The sequence below is a fragment of the Heterodontus francisci genome, chromosome 13, assembly GCF_036365525.1.
Source record: "Heterodontus francisci isolate sHetFra1 chromosome 13, sHetFra1.hap1, whole genome shotgun sequence".
Taxonomy (NCBI): Eukaryota; Metazoa; Chordata; class Chondrichthyes; order Heterodontiformes; family Heterodontidae; genus Heterodontus; species Heterodontus francisci.
The window spans coordinates 96332621-96356947 of NC_090383.1; the positions used below are offsets into that span (position 1 = coordinate 96332621).

Below are 24327 nucleotides of genomic sequence, written 5' to 3' on the forward strand. Positions count from 1 at the left end.
GTATTAAAATCTGTTTGACATTAGTTAACTTATCTAGTGCTGATTTGCTATGAGACTGTGGAACTTGCTACCACATGGAGCAGTTGAGGAGCACAGCATAGATGCATTTAAGAGAAGTTAGGTAAGTACACAAGGACAAATGGAATAGGAGTATATGTTGATAGGATGAGATGGAGGAAGGAGGGAAGAAGCTTATGTTGAGTGTTTACACTGGCATAGACCAGTTTGGCCTGTTTCTGTGCTGTAAAATCATATACAGTTCTATGATTTATTTTTATTTGTGAATGCCTGTTTGTCACCCTTATATTATGTCACCTGGCCAGAAAACTTTATATCAGCAGCAATTTTTATAATATAAAGATTGGCTTTCTTCTAAATTGTCTGTGAATTGTGTGAATGATGGACTCTACGAAACTCTGCCACTTACCTTCAGGCACAGTGGCGCAGTGGTTAGCACCGCAGCCTCACAGCTCCAGTGACCCGGGTTCAATTCTGGGTACTGCCTGTGTGGAGTTTGCAAGTTCTCCTTGTGTCTGCGTGGGTTTCCTCTGGGTGCTCCGGTTTCCTCCCACATGCCAAAGACTTGCAGGTTGATAGGTAAATGGCCATTATAAATTGCCCCTAGTATAGGTAGGTGGTAGGGAAATACAGGGACAGGTGGGGATGTGATAGGAATATGGGATTAGTGTAGGATTAGTATAAATGGGTGGCTGATGGTCGACACAGACTCGGTGGGCCAAAGGGCCTGTTTCAGTGCTGTATCTCTAATAATTTAAAAAAAAGACCTCTCCACTTATCGTCATTTTGTTTCTCCTTTCTATTGCCAAACCAATATTTAATCCAATTCAGCTCGCTAAACTGCCATTAATCCCATGAGCCTTAACCTTTTACGTGTTCCGTGTTTATCAACACAGTACCTGTTTTACCATAATTCAATACAATTCGTAAAAAGCATAAAGTCTAAAATGTGAATTAAATGTTAACAGTGGTTAAAGAATTAGTGCACGTCTGCAGTATTAAAATGTCTGGGAAATGAATTTAACAGAACAATCATTCACATTGTAGCTTTTCCACCTTATAACAGCTTTTGAGGGCAGAACTTTCATTCTTAATCATGAAAAGAGTTTTTAGTTTTAGAGATACAGCACTGAAACAGGCCCTTCGGCCCACCGAGTCTGTATCGACCATCAACCACCCATTTATACTAATCCTATATTCCTACTACATCCCGAACTGTCCCTATATTTCCCTACCACCTACCTATACTAGGGGCAATTTATAATGGCCAATTTACCTACCAACCTGCAAGTCTTTTGGCTGTGGGAGGAAACCAGAGCACCCGGAGGAAACCCACGCAGACACAGGGAGAACTTGCAAACTCCACACAGGCAGTACCCAGAATTGAACCCGGGTCGCTGGAGCTGTGAGGCTGCGGTGCTAACCACTGCGCCACTGTGCCGCCCCCAAAGAGGATTTGTGACATTGTTTTTGTAATGCATAGTTCTTACAAGAGGCATGGCCAGTTGTTTTTTACTGTTCACACCTCAGCTGCATAATACTGGTGCTTCTTTCACTATGATTCTGGGAAACCAGTATCTATGAGCTGTCTCCCTGTGTATATCATACTAAATCAGCTCCCACAAGAAACTGTATCTCTTCGTCTGTCGTTGGGATAAGGGAGCCAAATGTAGCAACATCAGGAGATTGATCATTAACACCAGAATTAAACAAGTGGCTTTATACTGAGACCCTTGTCTCCATTAAGAAGGAGGGAACCAGGTGGGTTAGCACACAGTCCTTTCACCTTTGGTTTGAACACACTTTACACTGATGGAATAAATATCTCTCCTTTCTGCTAGCTTTAAAGGTGCTATATGAAAAGACTCAACACTGCAGCATAAAACTGTCAGTAAGCTAAGGTTGCAATCTCACAGAGGGAGAGAGCACAAGTATGGTTAGGGGCAATGTGCAGGAGAGGTTGCTGTTAAGAGGTCAAGGCGTTTTAATAAGCGGAGTAGAAAGAGCTCTAATTGGCACTGGGCTTTACTGTACCTGACCTGGAAGTGATAAATGCTGCGCTGAGTGCAATTTACAGAAAAACTTTCTACTCCTCACCACTGACATGTTTCACCTGAGAGTTTTATTACTCGGTACAAAAACAACTTGAATTTATACAGTGCCTTTAATGTCGAAAAATATCTCAAAGTGATTCTCAGAGCCATGAGAGGAAAAAACAGACATTGAGCTAAAGAATGAAAGATTAGAGGGCGAGCGAAAAGCTTGATCAGAGGTGGGTTTTCAGGAGGGTCTTAAAAGAGATGGGGAGGTTTAGGGACCATAGTCCAGAGAATGGAACCTAGATTGCTGAATGCACAGTCACCGGTGGTGGGGCAGAGGGAGGGTAGATGAATGAACGGCTAGAGTGAGAAATGGGAATTTGGGGGTGTGGAGGGTAGAAATTGTAAGGTTGTAAGAGCTTATCAAACTAGGGACAGGTAAGGCCTTTGAGGGATTTAAACACAATGATGAGAATTTTAAATCTGAAGTGTTGATGGGCTGGGAGTCAGTGTGGTTGAGCACGGACAGAGATTCTATTCATGTGAGAATTGGAGTAAGATCAACAGAGTTTTAGATGAGCTGAAGTTTCCAGAGAGGATGGGGGGGAATAGCAGTGGTGGTGGAGGGACATTGGATTAGGAGGCTGTCATAGAGTCATTTACAGCACAGAAGGAGACCATTCAGCCCATCAAAGCTATGCCAGCTCTCCATGGAGTTCTCCAGTCAGTCCCCTCCCACTCAATTCCCTATAGCCCTGCAAGTTTATTTCTTTCAAGTGGCCATCCAATTTCCTTTTGAAGTCATTGATTGTCTCTGCTTCCCACCACCCTTGTGGGCAGCGAGTTCCAGGTCATTACCACCCAGGAAGGCATTCAAGTAACTTGCATCTAGATGTGATAAAGGTACGATGTGATAAAGGGTTTCAGTGACAGATGGGAAAAGATGGAGAGTGGGGCAAAGCCACTTTGTGATGGCAAGGAAACGAGTTCTGAAGCTCAGCAGAACAGGTTTGAACTGACACTGAATATTTTGAACATTCTGGTTCAAGTTTAAAGATGATGGCTTCCATGTTCCCATTGTTTGGTTAGAAGCTACGGCTCAGCCAAAACTGGATGTCAGACAAATTGACAGCACAGAACCAGTTGGGCGGTCAAGAGAGGTGGGTATTATTGGCATACATATTGAACCTGACCCACTGGCTGTAGATGGCTGCTGATGATGTTGCATGTAGATGAGGAAGGGAAGTGAGCTAGGGATGAATCATTGGAGGACTCCAGAGATATCAGTGCAGTTATGGAAAGAGAAGCTATTGCTAGTGATGGTTCTGCTACAATTGGATAGAAGAGAGTGGAGCCAAGCGGACAGTCCTATGAAGCTGAACAATAGAGAACAGATGTTGGAGGAAGATAATATATCAAAGGCTGCATTGAGGACCAGGAGGCATAATGCATCACAGACACAGCAACAAAGAGAGCCTCAATTTTCTCAATTCAGGAACCATTCCTGTAGATTGGAAAATTGTACATGTCACTGTTATTTAAGAAAGGTGATGGAGGAACACGATGGAATTATACACCAGTTAACATTTGGGTAGGGAAATTACTAGAATAATTAAGGATAGACTGACTGAACACCTTGAAAGTTTTCAGCTGTTCAGAGAGAGCCAGCATGGATTTGTAAAATTTTCGAAGAGGTGACTGAAGTACAGGAGAATGTCTATATAATTTATTTATATAGACTTCCAGAAGGCATTTCATAAAGTCCCTCATAAGAGACTGTTAGCTAAAATCAAAACCATGGAATTGAAGGCAAATTATTGGCTTGGTTGGAAAATTGACTGAGCAGCAGGAGACAGCAAATCGGAATAATGGGCAGGTACTCTAATTGACAGGATGTGACAAGTGATGCCTCGCAAGGATCTATTCACTGACTTAGTTGATGGGATAGAAAGCCACATATTCAAATTTGCAGATGACACAAAGATAAGTGACATTGTAAGCAATGTCAATGGAAGCATAAAACTACAAAGATATATGAATAGATTAGGTGAATGGGAAAAAATGTGGCAAATGAATTTCAATGTAGGCAAATGTGAGGCCATCCACTTTGGGCCTAAAAAGAATAGAACAGGGAACTTTCTAAATGATGAAAAGCTAGAAATGGTGGCGGTCCAAAGTCCTAGGGCTCCAGGTACACATCATGAAAATGTCACGAACAAGTACAGAAAATAATCAAAAAGCCAAATGGAATGCTGGTCTTTATATCTAAAGGACTAGAATACAAAGGTGCAGAAGTCATGCTTCAGCTATACAAAACCCAGATTAGACCACAACTGGAGTACTATAAGCAGTTCTGGGCACTACACCGTAAGAAGGATGTATTGGCCTTGGAGGAGTGCAGCATTGGTTGATGCTTGTACTGCAAGGGTTAAATTATGAGGAACATTTACACAAACTAGGTTTATATTCCCTAGAATTTAGAAGGTTAAGGGATGATTTGATTGAAGTTTTCAGGATGTTAAGGGGAATAGTTAAGGTAGATGGAGTGAAGCTATTTTTATTAGTTGGGGAGTCTAGGACTAGGGGGAATAGTTTAAAGATTAGAGCCAGATTTTTCAGAAATAAAATTGGGAAACACCTCTGCACACGAGGGGTGGTAGAAGTATGGAACTCTTTTCTGCAAATGGCAATTAATGCTAGATCAATTCTAGATTTTTAATCTGAGATTGATAGATTTTTGCTTTCAAAGGTATTAAGGGATATGGGACAAAGGCGAGTATATGAAGTTAGGTCGCAGATCAGACATGATCTCATTGAATGTTGGAACAGACTCGGGGGTCTACATGGCCTACTCCTGTTTCTATGTTCCAAGAGCTGATTGGAGAGATTCAAAGAAGGAGTTAAAGGAGAGGTGAAGATGGATCAGGGGTCATGGAGAGGCAAGAAAGTTTTGAGGTGGGACAGCCATTAGCAAGTTTCGAGGGGTCGAGCGTGTATTTTTAAGGATGGAGGTTTTGAAAGGGAATAGGACAGTACCTGAGAAGAGGAAACCATTTACAATTATAGCTGGCATGAGGGCCAGAAAGGGAATTTGGGTGATGAGTTTAGTGGGAATGGATTGTGTGAGCATGAGGCAGGTTTCATGGATAAAATGATCATGGAGAGACCATGAATGGAGATTTAGGATAAACTGGAGAGAGAGACATGGGTAGGAGGGTTACTGGATGGAAGTTTGGTTTAATGGGGAAGGAGTCACCAGAAACAGCTGAATGATGGACTTTCTTAGGGATAAGGAAATCTTTGAGCTCTTCACACTTGTCTTTAGAGGTGAGGGTGAATGCAGCAGGATAGGGGGGTTTAGGAATGCTTTTGGTAGGAGATAAGAGGAACCTGAGTTTTCTTTGCTCTTCAAAGTGATCCTAGAATGGTGTGCCAGTTGTGCCTTATTCAGTTGGCTTATTAAAGATTTATCCAACAGCAAGGTAACACTAAAGTAGAACAAATGTATATTTGGCTCTGTCAGCATGTTTTGAGAACCTGTGGTACTATTTGAATAAGTTTGAAAAGTTTTTGCAGTATGCTGCCTAACATTCTTTTCCCTCCCAACAGAGCAACTGGTCACCCTTTTTTGCTATTTGTAGATCTTGTGTGCAAAAGAATTACTGTCCAGTTTGCCTACATAACAGTAGCTTCACTTCAAAGTAACTCATTTTGTGAAGTGCTTTGATACACAAGGTGCTACATGCATAAAACATCTGTCCTTTTATTTTCTTCCCTTTCCCTCTATTAATTTCCTTAACATTTACAATACCAAGCCAGTCAATCACAATAATGTTGCTATCTTAACAGTGCTTTAATGTTGAATATTATTCAGTAGAATTGGCAAAATATATACAGAACTTTATAAAATGGATTAGCAATTTAAATCAACTAACTACTGACTCCTGTGAGCACCATTTGCTTAGCTCAGTTACTGTACAATGCAAGTCCCTGTGCATTTTGTGTTTCCAAGTTCAGCCCAAAAGGTAGTGGAAATAAACAAAAATGCTATACTATTTTAGCATGTAGTATTGCACTGTAGACTTTAATATAATACAATTGCTCTGTTTGTAGCTTTGCAGTCCTATTGTATTGTCAACACTTACACTGACACTAAAACAGCAAAGAGTGATGGGTAAGATTATCCTAATCTCCCTTCATACTGGCACTGCAACAGAATGGAGTTATGGATGGGATCCTTGTCATGCAAAAGGGTGTTTAATCTGCAGTACTCATTGAAGAAGAAATTGTTATGTGATGGATTTTTTATTCCATGGGTGAAACTGATGACTTTGCAACTGCCCAGCAGAGTGTGAATTCACTGCAGTGAAATAAATAATTCAATACACTTAATTATCATTTAACAGCTTATCCCAAGTCAGGACTTGTGTGTTCGAACAGGTTCCCAGACATGGAATAAATTGATCAATGTGCCAGAGCAAAGTTATCCTTTTTGTCTCAGTTGGCTGTGCCCTGCAATATGCCCCGTTTACAGTGGAGGATTCATTTCAATGCACTGGTGGTAACAAAGTAACTATGCACATGGGGAATATCTGTACAGACCAGCAAAGCGAATGCTGATCAACAGTCTGATCAACAGCTTGCCAACAGTCACTTGCAGCAATGCCTATCAATCATTTTGCAACTAATTTCTATTGCCATGAGTACTATAATATAAATGCAATGTTAGAAATGAACAAGGTTTTACTTCAGACTCATTTTGTGTCAATGCTACAATGTCATCCATGTAGATGCTACTAGTTGTACGGAAGCATCTGAATTAAATTCACTAGAGGTTAGCCAGTGATAGCAGGAAACTACGCCAGCTAGTAAGCTGCTGTGAAAATGCACAGATAACAGGCCTCAATGGATTTGTACATATGAGATAGCCATTCAGTGATTTTGACGTATGAGCACAGGCTCCAAATGCAAACGCTACACGATTGGTAATTTGATATAGTATGGCACTCGGTTAGAACAACTCTCCCTTTAGTATTTTTATGTAACTGTTGTATTAACCTCTTTCACCCTCTGATTGTCCCAAGATTAAAATGGAACAAGTTAGGATTGTCAGCCAATTGCAATGCCCCATTTCTCTCCATTTATATCTGCTGCAAAGATCAGAGAACATACAGGCTCTACTGAGACCATATTTGGACATCAGTAAAGTTCTATCTTTTTCTTTGCATTGGGGCCCTCAGAATTGCTGATTTTAACAGCTGTCTCTGAGGGAATGTCTAAGCTATTATCACAACATTTTTATTTACATATGTATTGTGCATATTAAGAGATCCATACAGTAAATCAGAGGATTTGATATTTTGTAGTAATAGGCATTTTATTCATGTAGGGGATAACATCAGCGTCACATAGTAACTGAATTAGTCAAATTCCATTTTTTACTAAGCTTCCCTTAGATACACTGAGGAGCAATAATAGCTAGAGTTGCCAACTCTGGCTGGACATATTCCTGGAGGTTTGATCATTTGACATCACGTGACATTTGATCCCATGACATTTGGAATGGAGAATAAGTAGATTGAGAGACCAAACTGTTATTTAGAGTTTAGGAGAGGAAAGCAACGAACACTAGAGTAAGAGCAGGAGTCCAAAAGTCACTGATGTGAAAGGTTCAAGAACAAAGTACAATACTGTATCAGGATGCAACCCCCTCCTCTCGCCCGTTGGGCAATGTACCTCAGCAATGCCTGAGCACTGAATAGCTCCAGTTGAGATGAGATGCCTTCTGTCATGCAGAGCAAACTCGGTAGAGCCCATCCCCATTGAAAGGGAAAATTTCAGAATAAAAAATGAGTTATTTGTGATCGGGTTCACATAAGGGAAAGGAGAGAAGCGCATCTGTAAAGGAGTGTGGGCTCAGTGATGATATGTAAAGTGCAAGATTCCTGAGAGGCTGGACCTCAGGTACTACTTTAACAAGATTAAGAAAATTATTGTCATTAACCTTCAAATAGTGATTTGTTCTGCTTTTTAAATATAACTGAAAAGTTGGATTTATAGTAACTTGCATTTTGGACACAACTGATTAGGCCTCACCTTTGTGTCTGTATTGCTAACGTAATTGCCTGATTGCAGGACAGTGTTGATTAGCGTGAGATGATGACCATTGGGGACCTTGTAAAGGAGCTAAATAACTTCAGCGACGATGGCCCTCCAACCAACCTCTAAGATTAAACTCCACACTCTCATGACCTTTCACAAACGACTGGTCTTGCAGTTCAAGATCGAGCTCAGCTCAAATATTTACTGCCTTAATATAGATAGTAGATTAGCTACCATAAGAAACCAGTGTCTGGACCTCAGCTGTTTACAATCTATATCAATGACTTAAATGAACGGATCGAGTGTAATGTATCCAAGTTTGCTGACAATACAAAGTTAGGTGAGGAAGTAAACTGTGAGGAGGACACAAAGTGGCTACAGAAAAATTTTGACAGGTTAAGTGAGAGGACAAGACTGTGGCATATGGAATATAATGTGGAGAAATGTGAAGTTATCCACTTTGGTAGGAAAAATAGAAAAGCAGAACTTTTTTTAAGTGGTGAGAGAGTAGGAAATGCTGCCATTCAGAGAGATCTGGGTGTCGTTATACATGAATCACAAAGTTAAAGTGAAGGTACAGCAAGCAATTAGGAAGGGAAAATATTATGTTAGCCTTCATTACAAAGACATTGAAATATAATAGTAAAGAAGTATTACTGCACTTGTATAGGGCCTTGGTGAAACTACGGACGGAATTTTTCGTTGGGTGGGAAGCCCCGCCCACTGGCCGAAAAATAGGGGGCGAGGCCTGGGGAGCCAGGGCGGGATTTTTCGCTCCCCGGGTTCTTAATTGGTCTTGGGTGGGACTGCCACCTCCTTGATGCAGCAAGTCCTGCCTAATGATTGGCCAGCAGCTCTTAGTCCCAGCAGCGCCACCAGGAGTGGTGGCCACTGCTGGGACTATACCCAACTATCGGAGGTAAGAGGATGACCCCGGAACTCAGATAAGTTTCTAGGGGACAGTTGATTGGGCCCTGGCGAGGCAAGAGGGGGTTGGGGGGAGTGTTGTGCGTTGGGGGATGTTGGGGCTTCGGGGGCGGCCCTCTCATTTGGGGGCCATAAAATTCCGGCCTACATCTGCAGTACTGTGTACAGTTTGGTATCCTTACCTAAGGAAGGATATACCTAGCTTAGAGGGAGGGCAATGGAGATTTACTAGACTGATTCCTGGGATGAGGGATTGGCCTATGAGGAGAGGTTGAGTAGACTGGGCCTATATTCCCTGGAATTTAGAAGAATGAGAAGTGATCTAATTGAAGCATATAAAATTCTTGAGGGGCTTGATAGAGTAGATGCTGAGACAATGTTTCCCCTGGTTGGGGAGTCTAGAACTAGGGGTCACAGTCTCAGAATAAGGGGGCGGCTATTCAGGACTGAGATGAGAAATTTCTTCACTCAAAGGGCTGTGAACCTTTGGAATTCTGTACCGCCAATAGTTGTGAATGCTCACTCATTGAACTCTGACTTGAATGTACTTGACATATTTTTGGATACTAAGGGGAATCCAGGGATATGAGAATAGTACAGGAATATGTAGCTGAGCTGGTTGATCAGCCATGATCTTACTGCATGGTACAACAGGATCAAGGGGCCAAATGGCCTACTCTAGTTCCTATTCCAGTTCCGAAGAAGGGTCACTGACTCGAAACGTTAACTCTGCTTTTCTTTTCACAGATGCTGCCAGACCTGCTGAGTGGTTCCAGCATTTCTTGTTTTTATTTCCTATTTCTTATGTTCTTATGAAAAAAAACTGTCCAAGAGCAGCAATTCACCATCTGTTCTGGAACCAATTTATTACCTATTACCACTTCAAGCCAGCTCACTTTTAAGGCACTGAATAAACAGCTCTTGTATTGAAGAACTAAAATGAAGTAAAAGATTTAAAAACCGATTTAAACATCAAGTACAGTAAAATGAAACTCTAAATACTTGGGTCCCAATCACTCTTCCTGAGGCTAAACTGCATACACTTCTGGCCTTTCACATTCCACTGGCCTCTCGTGGCTTGAAAAATTGGAGCTTTTCTCACTGGGAAAAAGAGAGAACTAATAAAAGTTTTCAAAATTACAAAGAGTTTAGAGAGGGTAAATAGTGAAAGATTTTTCCATTGGTCGGCAAATCAGTAATAGTATATAATCAGAATTATCATTGGAAGAATAGACTCTTAGCAACAAATTAACGTCTGTAAATAAATAGCTGCAATTCACAAATGGGAATGAGGATTACAAGGATAAGGAAGGACAGATGATCAAATATCATGGGAGGTGGATGATTGTTGCATTACTGGGCCACCTGTCAGCTATAGCTGAGTAATGCTGATTAAACTGATATCCTGGAGTTTTACTTTACTTCAGTGTCCAAGGAAAAATTTTCCAGTCTTTTGTTTCCTTAGAGATCAGCTGATTAGTTCTCTCCTTAAAAAATTGAATACGTTGAGTAGGGTCCATGATGGGGCAGATTCTACATGGAGGAAGTTAATATGCATTACCTCATATAGGACAGTCCAGGAGAGAGAGTTCAATATTGGGCTTCTAAAATTGGGCAGGTGATTGAACATACTCTTATTATTAGTACGCAAGCTCTAACAATGTCGTAGTTAATTGAATGGACATTTTGAGACATTGTGTTGACTTGATATTGGAAGGGAAATTGGAGTTGCTTTGGATCTAAAGTGTTTCCCTGAACTCATGAGTGTTGTATTTGAATAACAGCTATGTAGGTTAATGATAATTTCACAACCACATTTTCAAATGTGACTTGAAGTATGTATTTATTAGAGGGTGCAGCTGCTCTCTTGGTTACAACTTGCATACTTTTATAATTAATTTATTTACAAATGATGCATTAGTTACAGCTATATAAAGCATTGTCTCAAGACCTATTCTAAACATAGAACTGTGAAAACTTTGCCCCTCTCATTAAGCTTGTATTGATGATACCCCTTTTCTCTCCCCCACCCATAATTAGCATGAATCGTCATTTGGGAATTAATGTGAACTGCAGTTAGGAATCATTTACCAGAAGGAACATGATATAAAGGAAAATGCATTGTCAGTGAGAAAATGAGCAAAAAAAAGCTATGTTACAAAAATAAAACACCAGTTTTAAACAACAATTTGCATTTAATTTAGTAAAAATGTCCCAAGGCCTTGATGAATAACTAAAGATGAATACTGTTTCAAATACTAAGGCAGTTTTGCGGGCAAGTGTAAACCGAGAGACGAATCTGCAGTTATAAGGCATGTTAGGACTCCTGTTATTTCCCTGGAATGTGTTTCTTTATATATTTATAAGTATCATCACCTCATTCCATGACAATATGAAAGGCACAATTCAGCATAGCGGCACCTCATCAGACCCCTTTCCAATCCTGAGTGGCGTGAAACAGGGCTGTGTTCTCGCACCTACAATGTTTGGGATCATCTTCTCCCTGCTGCTCTCACATGCATTCAAGTTCTCAGAAGAAGGAATTTTCCTCCACACAAGATCAGGTGGCAGGTTGTTCAACCTTGCCCGTCTAAAAGCGAAGACCAAAGTACGGAAGGTCCTCATCGGGGAACTCCTCTTTGCTGACGATGCTGCATTAACATCTCACACTGAAGAGTGTCTGCAGAGACTCATCGACAGGATTGCGGCTGCCTGCAATGAATTTGGCCTAACCATCAGCCTCAAAAAAACGAACATCATGGGACAGGACGTCAGAAATGCCCCATCTATCAATATTGGCGACCACACTCTGGAAGTGGTTCAAGAGTTCACCTACCTAGGCTCAACTATCACCAGTAACCTGTCTCTCGATGCAGAATTAAACAAGCGCATGGGAAAGGCTTCCTCTGCTACGTCCAGACTGGCCAAGAGAGTGTGGGAAAATGGCGCACTGACACAGAACACAAAAGTCCAAGTGTATCAAGCCTGTGTCCTCAGTACCTTGCTCTATGGCAGCGAGGCTTGGACAACGTACGTCAGCCAAGGGCGACGTCTCAATTCATTCCATCTTCGCTGCGTCCGGAAAATCCTTGGCATCAGGTGGCAGGACCGTATCTCCAACACAGAAGTCCTCGAGGCGGCCAACATCCCCAGCATATACACCCTACTAAGCCAGCGGCGCCTGAGATGGCTTGGCCATGTGAGCCGCATGAAAGATGGCAGGATCCCCAAGGACACATTGTACAGCGAGCTCGTCACTGGTACCAGACCCACCGGCCGTCCATGTCTCCGCTTTAAAGATGTCTGCAAACGCGACATGAAGTCCTGTGACATTGATCACAAGTCGTGGGAGTCAGTTGCCAGCGATCGCCAGAGCAGGCGGGCAACCATAAAGGCGGGGCTAAAGCGTGGCGAGTCGAAGAGACTTAGCAGTTGGCAGGAAAAAAGACAGAAGCGCAAGGAGAGAGCCAACTGTGTAACAGCCCCGACAACCAATTTTATCTGCAGTACCTGTGGAAGAGTCTGTCACTCTAGAATTGGCCTTTATAGCCACTCCAGGCGCTGCTTCACAAACCACTGACCACCTCCAGGCGCTTACCCATTGTATCTCGAGACAAGGAGGCCAAAGAAGAAGATGATATATTGGGAGACAGCCAAATTGCTTTAAACATGATGCTCGGGTTGATTGAGAATTCAAGAAATAACAGTACCAAAGTAATTGTTCACATGACTATGTATTGTCAGTCATCTGCACAGCAATATCCTACCTAAACTGGAGAGTCCTGCCTTGACTCCTGTTGTGGTGTTTTAATCCAGAAGCATTCTCTGAAATGTTAACGTATTTTTCCCTTTTAGAACACTGATTAACCTGCTATATGATTCCACCATTTTCTGTTCCTATTTTTGGCTTATTTTCTTACTTTCTTTGTCCAGTGTTTCAGCATTCAAGCAACAAAGTAAGGAACTAGTTAAATTGTGTAGTTTTACTGGCCTGTGAAGTCACTCCTGTTTCAATGAAATTCAGTGATTTACTTTCAGGAATGTTTAAAAAATGCTTTGTTCAATTCAGTAGGTTTCTAATGTAAGATCCTGTAATTCTCAAAAGGTCTCACTGTTTCTAGTGTTCTAATCTTGGCAGTGTTTTGTTTATTGGGTATGACATACCGTTATTTGCCGTTTGGGTGGGGGAGTATCTGGCCATAATGCTACATTCTTTTGCTTCCAAAGTTCAACTCCCAGCCTTGGCCCCTATTCAGACTTGGCTGTGCTTGAATGGTTTGAGGTTTAACTGACTCTAAACTGAGATGCCATTGCAATAATTGTAGGCAAGGGAGAAGAGGTAAAGTCAGGAGAAGGATTTAACCCATGTAATGATTTCGATTTTGCCTGTGTTGCCTGACCTGGATGTTTTAACTTGGAATGCATCTGTAATTTTTTCTCTCTCAACGATGAACCAGCAGCTTGCAGCTAAGCTGGGGTTACCATAGCATTTTGGAGCATTTATTACTAAGCAAAGATAGGGCTATTTTGTACAATCTTGAGCATTTCATGCCCTTGCCAATTGCACCCAAAGCGGAAACTCTACCCCGATGTGTTTTTTAAAAATCCTGTCCCGGTTATGCAAGTAAAATTCAAATCGATACACGCCAGTCCACAAATTAAGCCTATTGTCAGTTGATCCACGGCAAGTGGCACAGTGGTTAGCACTGCAGCCTCACAGCTCCAGGGACCCGGGTTCGATTCTGGGTACTGCCTGTGTGGAGTTTGCAAGTTCTCCCTGTGTCTGCGTGGGTTTTCTCCGGGTGCTCCGGTTTCCTCCCACAGCCAAAAAAGACCTGCAGGTGATGGGTAATTTGACCATTATAAATTGCCCCTAGTGTAGGTAGGGAATATGGGATTATTGCAGGGTTAGTATAAATAGGTGGTTGTTGGTCGGCACAGACTCGGTGGGCCGAAGGGCCTATTTCAGTGCTGTATCTCTAAATAAATTTTTAAAAATTTTTAAAGTGTAAAGTATTCCATCACCAGCCTCTGACCTGCTCTTGTAGCCACAGTATTTATATGGCTGGTCCAGTTAAGTTTCTGGTCACTGATGACTTGCAGGATGTTGATGGTGGGGGATTCAGTGATGGTAATGCCACTGAACGTCAAGGAGAGATGGTTCAATTCTCTCTTGTTGGAGATGGTCACTGCCTGTCTGGGACAAATGTTAATTGCCATTTATCAGCCCAAGCCTGAATGTTGTCCAGAAATAAAATTAGAAAATTCTGGAAACATTCAGCAAGTCTGGCAGCATCTGTGGAGACAAAGAGAGTTTTAAAAAAATTCCTGTCCTTTCTTTCTTAATCTCTTTCTTTTGCATTCGGACGGCTGATATCCTATCATTCACACCTCATGTAGACACATCTTTTGTTTCTTTATTTGTCCGTTTGGCTTTGTGCCATGAAACCTTTTGTTATTTAATCTGACCTGCCCTCCACCCTATCACAGACCTTGCTTTTTGTTTTTCTTTCCACGCTCCCCCTTTCACTTACTCAAAGCCCATTACATTTCTAACTTTTCTCAGTTCTTATGAAAGGTCACAGACCTGAAACGTTAATTCTGTTTCTCTCTCCACAGATGCTGCCAGACCTGCTGAGTGTTTCTCGCATTTTCTGTTTTTATTTGAGATTTCCAGCATCCACAATATTTTGCTTTGTGTTACTGAATGTTGTCCAGGTCTTGCTACATGTGGGCCTGGGCTGTTTCAGTATCTGAGGAGTCATGAATGGCGCTGATCACTGGGCAATCATCAGTGAACATCCCCACTTTTGACCTTATGATGGAAGGAAGGTCACTGATGAAGTAGTTGAAGATGGTTCGGCCTAGGACACTGCCTGCGGAACTCCTGCAGTGATGTCCTGGGGCTGAGATAATTGGTCTCCAACAACCACAACCATCTCCTTTGTGCTAGGTCTGACTCCAACCAGTGGAGAGTTTTTCCCCTTATTTCCATTGACTTCAATTTTGCTAGAGCTCCTTAATGCCACACTTGGTCAAATGCAGCCTTGATGTCAAGGGCAGTCACTCTCACCTCTTGCATTCAGTTCTTTTGTCCATGTTTGGATCAAGGTGAGAACTGGAGACGAGTGTCCTGGTGGAACCCAAACTGAGCATCACTTAGCAGATTATTGCTGAGTAAGTGCTGCTTGATGGCACTGTCAACAACACCTTCCACCACTTTGGTAATGATTGAAGGAAGAGCAGTGGATGTGGTGTATATGGATTTTAGCAAGGCGTTTGATAAGGTTCCCCATGGTAGGCTCATTCAGAAAGTGAGGAGGCATGGGATACAGGGGAAGTTGGCTGTCTGGATACAGAATTGGCTGGCCCATAGAAGACAGAGTGTGGTAGGAGATGGAAAGTATTCAGCATGGAGCTCGGTGACCAGTGGTGTTCTGCAGGGATCTGTTCTGGGAGTTCTGCTCTTTGTGATTTTTATAAATGACTTGGATGAGGAAGTGGAAGGCTGGGTTAGCAAGTTTGCCGATGACACGAAGGTTGCTGGAGTTGTGGATAGTGTGGAAGGCTGTTGTAGGTTGCAACGGGACATTGACAGGATGCAGGGCTGGGCTGAGAAGTGGCAGATGGAGTTCAACCTGGAAAAGTGTGAAGTGATTCATTTTGGAAGGTTGAATTTGAATGCAGAATACAGGCTTAAAGACAGGATTCTTGGTAGTGTGGAAGAACAGAGGGGTCTTGGGGTCCATGTCCATAGATCGCTCAAAGTTGCCACCCAAGTTGATAGGGTTGTTAAGAAGGCGTATGGTGTGTTGGCTTTCATTAACAGGGGGATTGAGTTTAAGAGCCGCGAGGTTATGCTGCAGCTCTATAAAGCCCTGGTTAGACCACACTTGGAATACTGTGTTCAGTTCTGGTCGCCTCATTATAGGAAGGATGTGGAAGCTTTAGAGAGGGTGCAGAGGAGATTTACCAGGATGCTGCTTGGACTGGAGGGCATGTCTTACGAAGAAAGATTGAGGGAGCTCGGGCTTTTCTCATTGGAGCGAAGAAGGATGAGAGGTGACTTGATAGAGGGGTACAAGATGATGAAAGGCATAGATAGAGTATATAGCCAGAGACTTTTTCCCAGGCTGGAAAGGGCTATCACCAGGGGGCATAATTTTAAGGTGATTGGAGGAAGGTTTCAGGGAGATGTCAGAGGTAGGCTCTTTACACAGAGAGTGGTGGGTGCGTGGAATGCGCTGCCAGCGGTGGTAGTAGAAGCAGATACATTAGGGACATTTAAGCGACTCTTGGATCGGTACATGGATGATAGTAGAATGAAGGGTAGGTAGTTAGTTTGATCTTAGAGTAGGTTAAAGGTTCAGCACAACATCGTGGGCCGAAGGGCCTTTACTGTGTTGTGCTGTTCTATGTTCTATGATTGAAAGTTGTCTGATGGGATGGTAATTGGCCAAATTGAATTTGTCCTGCTCTTATGACAGGATATACCTGAATAATTTTCCACATTGTCGAGCAGATGTCAGTGTTGTAGCTATGCTGGAACAGCTTGGCAAATTTGCTTTATAATTGCCACTGGCTGTGCAAGAGCCATGTATTGACACCCATTCATAGTCGCATGGGTCTCGTGCAATAAAAGGCAGCTTACAAAGGAGTATTGTGAACTTGACTAACTTAACTTTTGACAGCCAATCATATTAACTAACTTCTGGCCAGAATGCAATGAATCCTAAAATGGAATTAAAATCTACATTAGCTGTCGTAATATATTTTCACAATATAATGATGAGATGAATGAAGGAATAAAGAGATGTATTTCCAAGTTTGCAGGTTGGAGTTAGGAGCCACAGTAGGTTGTGTGGATGGGAGGCGGAAATCATAAAGGGATTTAGAAAGATGAAGTGAGTGAGCAAAACTATGCCTGATAGAGGTCTACGTATAGAAATGTGAGGTCATCCATTTTGAATCTGAGAAAGACAAATCACAATATTTTGTGAAGAGACTAGAACATGTAGAGGAGCAAAGGGATTCAGTGATGTGTGTCCCAGTACAGGTTCAAAAAGTAATGAAGAAGGCAAATCGAATGTTGGCCTTTATCTCAAGGCAGTTGGAATGGAGTTGTGGAAGTGATGTTTCAATTGTACAGAGCCTTTGTCAGACCCCATCTGGGCACCAAACCTCAAGACAGATAAAAGGTCTTCGACCTGAAACTTTAATTCTCTTTCTCTCTCCACAGATGCTGCCTGACCTGCTGAGTATTTCCAGCATTTTTTGTTTTAATCTCAGAACAAATATATTGGCCTTGGAGAGAATATAGTGCAAATCATCTTAGAGTTAAATTATAAGGACAGGTTGCATAAACTTAACTTGTATTTCTTTGCGTTTAGTAGAATGAAAGGTGGTTTAATTGTGATATTTACAATGATAAAGGATTTTGATAGTGTGGATGTAGAGAAACTATTTCCTCTGGTGGGGTAACCAGAACAACTGGGAATATTCTTAAAATTAGAGCTGGGCCACTTAGGAGTAAAATTAGGAAGTATTTTTTATGCACATCTAGAACTCGCTCCCCGAAAAGGCTGTGGATGTTAGGTTATCTGAAATTTCAAGACTGAGACTGACAAATTATTGTTGGGTAAGGACATAAAAGATGTGTAAATGGAGTTGGTTTTTGGTGTTCATGGGATGTGGCTGTATCTGGCAGTGTCAGTATTTATGGCCCATCCCTAATTGGTGGTGAACTACCTTATTGAACCGCCACAGTCAATATAGTGTAGGTGCCACCCACAGGGCTGTTAGATAGGGAGTTCCAGGATTTTAACACAGCAACAATGAAGGAATGGCAGTATATTTCCAAGTCAGGATGGTGTGTGACTTGGGGTGGTGGTGTTACCAGGTACCTGTTGCCCTTGTTCTTCGAGGTAGTAGAGGTCACGGGTTTGGAAGGTGCTTTCGAAGAAGGCTTGGCAAGCTGCTGCACTGAATCTTGCAGATGGCACACACTGCAACCAAGGTGCTCCAGCAGTGAAGAGAGTAAATGTTTAAGCTGATGGGTAAGTTGATGGAAAGTCTTTACTCGAATCGTTTTAAACAGGATCCAGAAGCTGGCTGAGCTCTCTATCTTGAGGCACAGTGTGGCTTTCGAGCAGAGAGAGCCACCATTGACATGCTGTTCTCCCTTCGCCAGCTACAGGAGAAATGTCGTGAACAACAGATGCCCCTCTACGTTGCTTTCATAGATCTCACCAAAGCCTTTGACCTCGTAAGCAGACATGGTCTCTTCAAACTACCAGCAAAGATGGGATGTCCACCAAAGCTACTAAGTATCATCACCTCATTCCATGAGAATATGAAAGGCACAATTCAGCATAGCGGCGCCTCATCAGACCCCTTTCCAATCCTGAGTGGCATGAAACAGGGCTGTGTTCTCGCACCTACACTGTTTGGGATCTTCTTCTCCCTGCTGCTCTCATATGCGTTCAAGTCTTCAGAAGAAGGAATTTTCCTCCACACAAGATCAGGTGGCAGGTTGTTCAACCTTGCCTGTCTAAGAGCGATGACCAAAGTACGGAAGGTCCTCATCGGGGAACTCCTCTTTGCTGACGATGCTGCATTAACATCCCACACAGAAGAGTGTCTGCAGAGACTCATCGACAGGATTGCAGCTGTCTGCAATAAATTTGGCCTAACCATCAGCCTCAAGAAAACAAACATCATAGGACAGGATGTCAGAAATGCTCCATCCATCAATATCAGCGACCACGCTCTGGAAGTGGTTCAAGAGTTCACCTACCTAGGCTCAACTATCATCAGTAACCTGTCTCTCGATGCAGAAATCAACAAGCGCATGGGAAAGGCGTCCGCTGCTATGTCCAGACTGGCCAGGAGAGTGTGGGAAAATGGCGCACTGACACGGAACACAAAGGTCCGAGTGTGTCGAGCCTGTGTCCTCGGCACCTTGCTCTACGGCAGCGAGGCCTGGACAGTGTATGCCAGCCAAGAGCGACATCTCAATTCATTCCATCTTCGCTGCCTCCGGAGAATACTTGGCATCAGGTCCGTATCTCCAACGCAGAAGTCCTCGAGGTGGCCAACATCCCCAGCATATACACCCTACTGAGCCAACGGAGCTTGAGATGTCTTGGCCATGTGAGCCGCATGGAAGATGACAGGATCCCCAAGGACACATCAGACAGCGAGCTCGTCACTGGTATCAGACCCATTGGACGTCCATGTCTCCGCTTTAAAGACGTCTGCAAACGCGACATGAAATCCTGTGACATTGATCACAAGTCGTGGGAGTCAGTTGCCAGTGATCGCCAGAACTGGCAGACAGCCATAAAGGCAGGGCTAAAGAGTGGCGAGTCAAAGAGACTTAGCTGTTGGCAGGAAAAAAGACAGAAGTGCAAGGGGAGAGCCAACTGTGTAACAGCCCCGACAACCAATTTTATCTGCAGCACCTGTGGAAGAGTCTGTGACTCTAGAATTGGCCTTTATAGCCACTCCAGGTGCTGCTTCACAAACTACTGACCACCTCCAGGCGCTTACCCGTTGTCTCTCCAGACAAGGAGGCCAAAGAAGAAGAAAGAAGGGTGCCAATCAAGTGAGTTGCTTTGTCCTGCATGGTTTTGAGCTTCTTGTGTTGCTGGAGCTGCACTTATCTCGACAGTGCTGCTGCTGATGGCCCACAGCGCCTCATTGTTGCTCAGTTTTGAGCTGCTGGATTTGTTTTGAATTCATTCCATTTAGCATGGTGGTAGTGCCGCACAACACAATGGAGGGTGTCCTCTGTGTGTGAAGACAGGACTTCATTTCCAAAGATTGAGCAATGGTCATTCCTACCAATACTGTCATGGATAGACGCATCTACCGCAGGTAGATTAGTGAGGATGAGGTCAAATGCATTTTTCCCCTCTTGTCGGTTCTTTCTCCACCTGCTGCAGGTTTAGTCTGTCAGCTATTCTGGACTCTGCCTTTAGTGGTGCTACTGATCCATTCTTGGTAATGGCCATTGAAGTCCCTACCCAGAGTACATTCTATGCCCTGGCTACCCTCTGTGCTGCTTCCAATTAGTGTTCAACATGGAGGAGTACTAATTCATCAGTTGAGGGTGGGGGCTGATGGTAATCAGCAGGTAAGTCTTGCCCATGTTTGACTTGATGCCATGAGACTTCAAGGGGTACGAAGTCAGTGTTGAAGACTCCCAGGGCCCCTCCCTCCTGACTGTATACCATAGTGCCACCACCTCTGGTGGGTATGTCCTGTCCCATCAGGATGTTGGCAGAAAGGTATGATTCTGTGAGCATGACTAGGTCAGGCTGTTGCTTGGCTAGTCTATGGGACAGCTCTCCCAATTTTTGCACATGTTCCATGATACTGAGGAGGACTTTGCAGTCTTGACTGGGCCTTTGCCTTTGTCGTGTCTGGTGCTGAGGTCGATGCTGGGAAGTTAGTCGGTTTTATTCTTATTACATTCTCTGTAGCAGTTTGACACAACTGAGTGGCTTGTTAGGCCATTTCAGTGAGAAATTAGGAATGAACCCCACATTATTGCTGTGCGTCTGGAGTCACATGCAGACCAGACAGGGTAACGGCAGCAGATTTCCTTCCCTAAAGGGCATTAGTGAGCCAGATGGGTTTTTAATGACAATCCAGTAGTTTTCATAATCACCATTACTAAATTCCAGATTTATTTAACTAACTGAATTGAAGTTTCCCAGATGCCATGGTGGGATTTGAACGCAAGTCTCCAGATCTGGCGCAGTGGTTAGCATCGCAGCATCACAGCTCCAGTGACCCGGGTTCAATTCTCGGTACTGCCTGTGTGGAGTTTGCAAGTTCTCCCTGTGTCTGCGTGGGTTTCCTCCGGGTGCTCCGGTTTCCTCCCACATGCCAAAGACTTGCTGGTTGATCGGTTAATTGGCCATTATAAATTGCCCCTAGTATAGGTACGTGGTAGGGAAATATAGGGACAGGTGGGGATGTGGTAGGGATATGGGATTAGTGTAGGATTAGTATAAATGGGTGGTTGATGGTCGGCACAGACTCGGTGGGCCGAAGGGCCTGTTTCAGTGCTGTATCTCTAAACTAAACTAAAATCTTTAGTCTAGGCCTCTTGATTGCTAGTCCAGTAACAACCACTATGCTACCATTCCCATGCAGATCAGCTTGAGGGGCTGAAAGGCCTATTCCTGTCCCTATATTCCTTTTGAGGAGCTAGTCAGCAGGATAAAGAGTTGTAATAGACATTAAAAAAATCAAATATTGCAGATAAGTAAAAGCAATAAATAACTCAAAATGGAGAGTTAAGTACACAGATGTTACTTGTAACATGACAAGTTACCAAACTCTCAACATATTCCATAGCATTAGTTGGTAAATGAAATCTCCCAGCACTAGTAGAAAGGAAGGGTAAATGGAAATATTAACACAAACTCATTAATAAAGAGAGAGAGTAATGCCTAACCAAATGCATCAACTTTGAAAGGTTGAAGGTGGAAGGTTTGAAATTACATTGACTCTATAAACTCAGGTTATGCATGTGCAAATAGAGTGACTCATTCCCATAGTATTTAGGAAATGCATGCATACCATTGTAGGCTGCTCATTTAAAACTAAGAATGTTGGATTGAATCCATCACCCAGAAGTCTCTGTGGCTTCTTAGAATTAGATAGTTTCACTTGTTAGAGTTCTTGGTTATTTTTGTGGGTGTTGCTAGGTGCTTATTTTGCAGGTGCTGCAAGGCCAGCTTATTGCCCTTTCCTAATTGCCTTTGAGAAGGTGGTGATGAACTGTCTTCTCAAACCGTTTCTTTGTGGTGAAGGTACACCTGCAGTGCGTTAGGTACAGAGTTCCAGGATTTTGATGATAAAGAAGTGGCAATATAGTTTGAGGTCAGGATGGTGTGTAGAGGGAAATTTTCAAGTGGTGGTGTTCCCATGTGCCTGCTGCCTTTGTCCTAGGTAGTAGAGGTGGTGGGTTTGGAAGGTGCTGTCTAAGAGGCCTTGCAGAGTTGCTGTAGTGCATCTTGTAGCTATATTCTGCTGGTGGTGGAGGGAGTGAATTTTCCCAGCCCATGCCATGGTGGCCATCCCGGGCTAGGAGGCGGATAGGTTGGCAAAATGACGGGGAAAGACATCAGGAGGGAAGCCCAAAATCTTCCCGCCACCATAACCTGTTACCAATGGCAGAAAAGTTGGCGGCTTGGCTGCCCACCGGGTGGCCAATGGAGCTACTTAAATGGCCAATTAATGGCCACTTCGCAGCTCCACAGGCATTTTGCCTGCGTCGGGATAACGTACCGCTGAATGAGGAGACTGCCCAGTAAAACCTGGCAACCTCCCAACGGGCTCAGGGGAGAGGGCCTTCCTTTATGGGAACTCCATGGCCAACAGAGCGGCCCCCTGGCAGCAATGGCCACCCACATGGCAACGTTGCGCCACGAAATGAAACAACACCCCAACCCCACCCAATCGCCAGGGCCTAGCTGTTAGACCCTGGCTTCCCCCAACCTATCTCAACTCCCATTGAGGCGCCCTCTCCCTGGAGCTGCAGCCTCAGCAATGGCCACCACAAACAGTGGCACAGATGAGTTGCCGGCCCTCTGATTGGGCCAGCAGATCTTGGGGGCAGGCTGCCTTCTTTAATTGGACAGTGGCCCTGCTGGCAATATGCCGCCTTGGGTCCTGCCATCCACTGACCACCTTCCACTTTCAGTCCGGTGGAGGGACTTGCAACATGGCAAAATTCAGCCCAATGTTAAAGCCGGTGGATGCGGAGCCAATCAAGCGGGTGCTTTTTCCTGCATGGTGTCAAGCTTCTTCAATGTTGTTGGAGCTGCACTCATTCAGCAAGTGTGGAGTACTCTCTCACACTCCTGACTTGTGCTTTGTGGATGGTGGAAAGGCTTAAGGGAGTCAGGAGGTGAGTCATTTGCCACAGAATACCCAGCCTTAGACCTGCTCTTCTAGCTACAATATTTATGTGGCTGGTCCAGTTAAGTTTTTGGTCAATCGTGACCACCACCCCCCCCCCCCCCCACCCCCCGCCACCCCCGCCCCCACCCAGGATGTTGATGGTAGAGGATTTAATGAAGGTAATGCCATTGAATGGCAAAGGGAGGTGGTTAGATTCTCTCTTGTTGGACATGATCATTGCCTGGTGAATGTTCCTTCTCACTTTCCAGCCCAAGCCTGGATGTTGTCCAGGTCTTGCTGCATGTGGGCACAGAATTTTCATTATCTGAGGAATTGAAAATGGAATTGAACACTATAGAAACATCAGCAAACCATCCCACTTCTGATTTTATGATGAAGGGAAGATCGTTGCTGAAGCAGCTGAAGATGGTTGGGCCTATGACATTGCCTGAGGAACTCATGCAGCAATGTCCTGGAGCTGAGCTGATTGGCCTCCAGCAGCTCACAATCATCTTCCTTTTCGTTAGGTATGCCTCCAGTGAAGTTTTCCCCAGATCCATATTGACAAATTTTATGAGGCCTCCTTGGTGCCACACTCTGTCAGATGCTGCCTTGATGTTAAGGGCAGTCACTCCCTGGAATTCAGCTTTTTTGACCATGTTTGGGCCAAGGCTGTATCACTGTCGACAACACCTTCCATCACTTTCTGAGGATTGTGAGTAGGCTTGCAGGCTCATTATAATATTTAAAGTGACAATCTGCATTCTTGGAGCAGGGTGGTTGCCCACCCACCTTCCTGCTTCAATTAAATCTAGAAATGGGCAGGTTTAGATTGTGATTCCGATTTTTAAGAATTTAAATTCTCCCCCCCCCCTAAGATTCAGCATACAATTTTCTTTTCTCTCCCACCACTAATTTCCAATTGCTCAGCTGGGAAAGGTACTGAGTTTTATACAATAAGTTCCAGAATCAATCCATGGCCTGTGCTGTATTAGTCAGGAGCACTGGTTTTGGGAATCGAGTTAAACTGAGTGTATCTTGAAGCCAGAGTTTCTGCTCTTGATTGTTATGCAGTACTCTCTACCTACCTACCTACCTGCCTGCCTGCCTGCCTGTTTAGTTGGATATGAAAGATCCCAGAGCACCTTTTCCAAGGAAGACCATGGAGTTCTATTGTTGTCCGAGCCAATTACTCTGTCAACCAATCCACCAAACAGATTAATTGGTCATTTATCTTGCTCTTTGTAGGAACATGTATGCACAAATTAGTCGCCCTGTTTGCCTACATAGCACTGTACTTCAAAGGTAATTTTATTGACAG

The 24327-nt window shown here is 43.6% G+C and overlaps 1 protein-coding gene across 3 annotated transcripts in view; it reads left to right on the top strand.

Moving 5' to 3' along the window:
• LOC137376519 (tetratricopeptide repeat protein 7A-like) overlaps positions 1 to 24327 on the top strand; it is a 319646-nt gene that overhangs the window by 289296 nt on the left and 6023 nt on the right. The gene's annotated exons all lie outside the window — the stretch shown is intronic.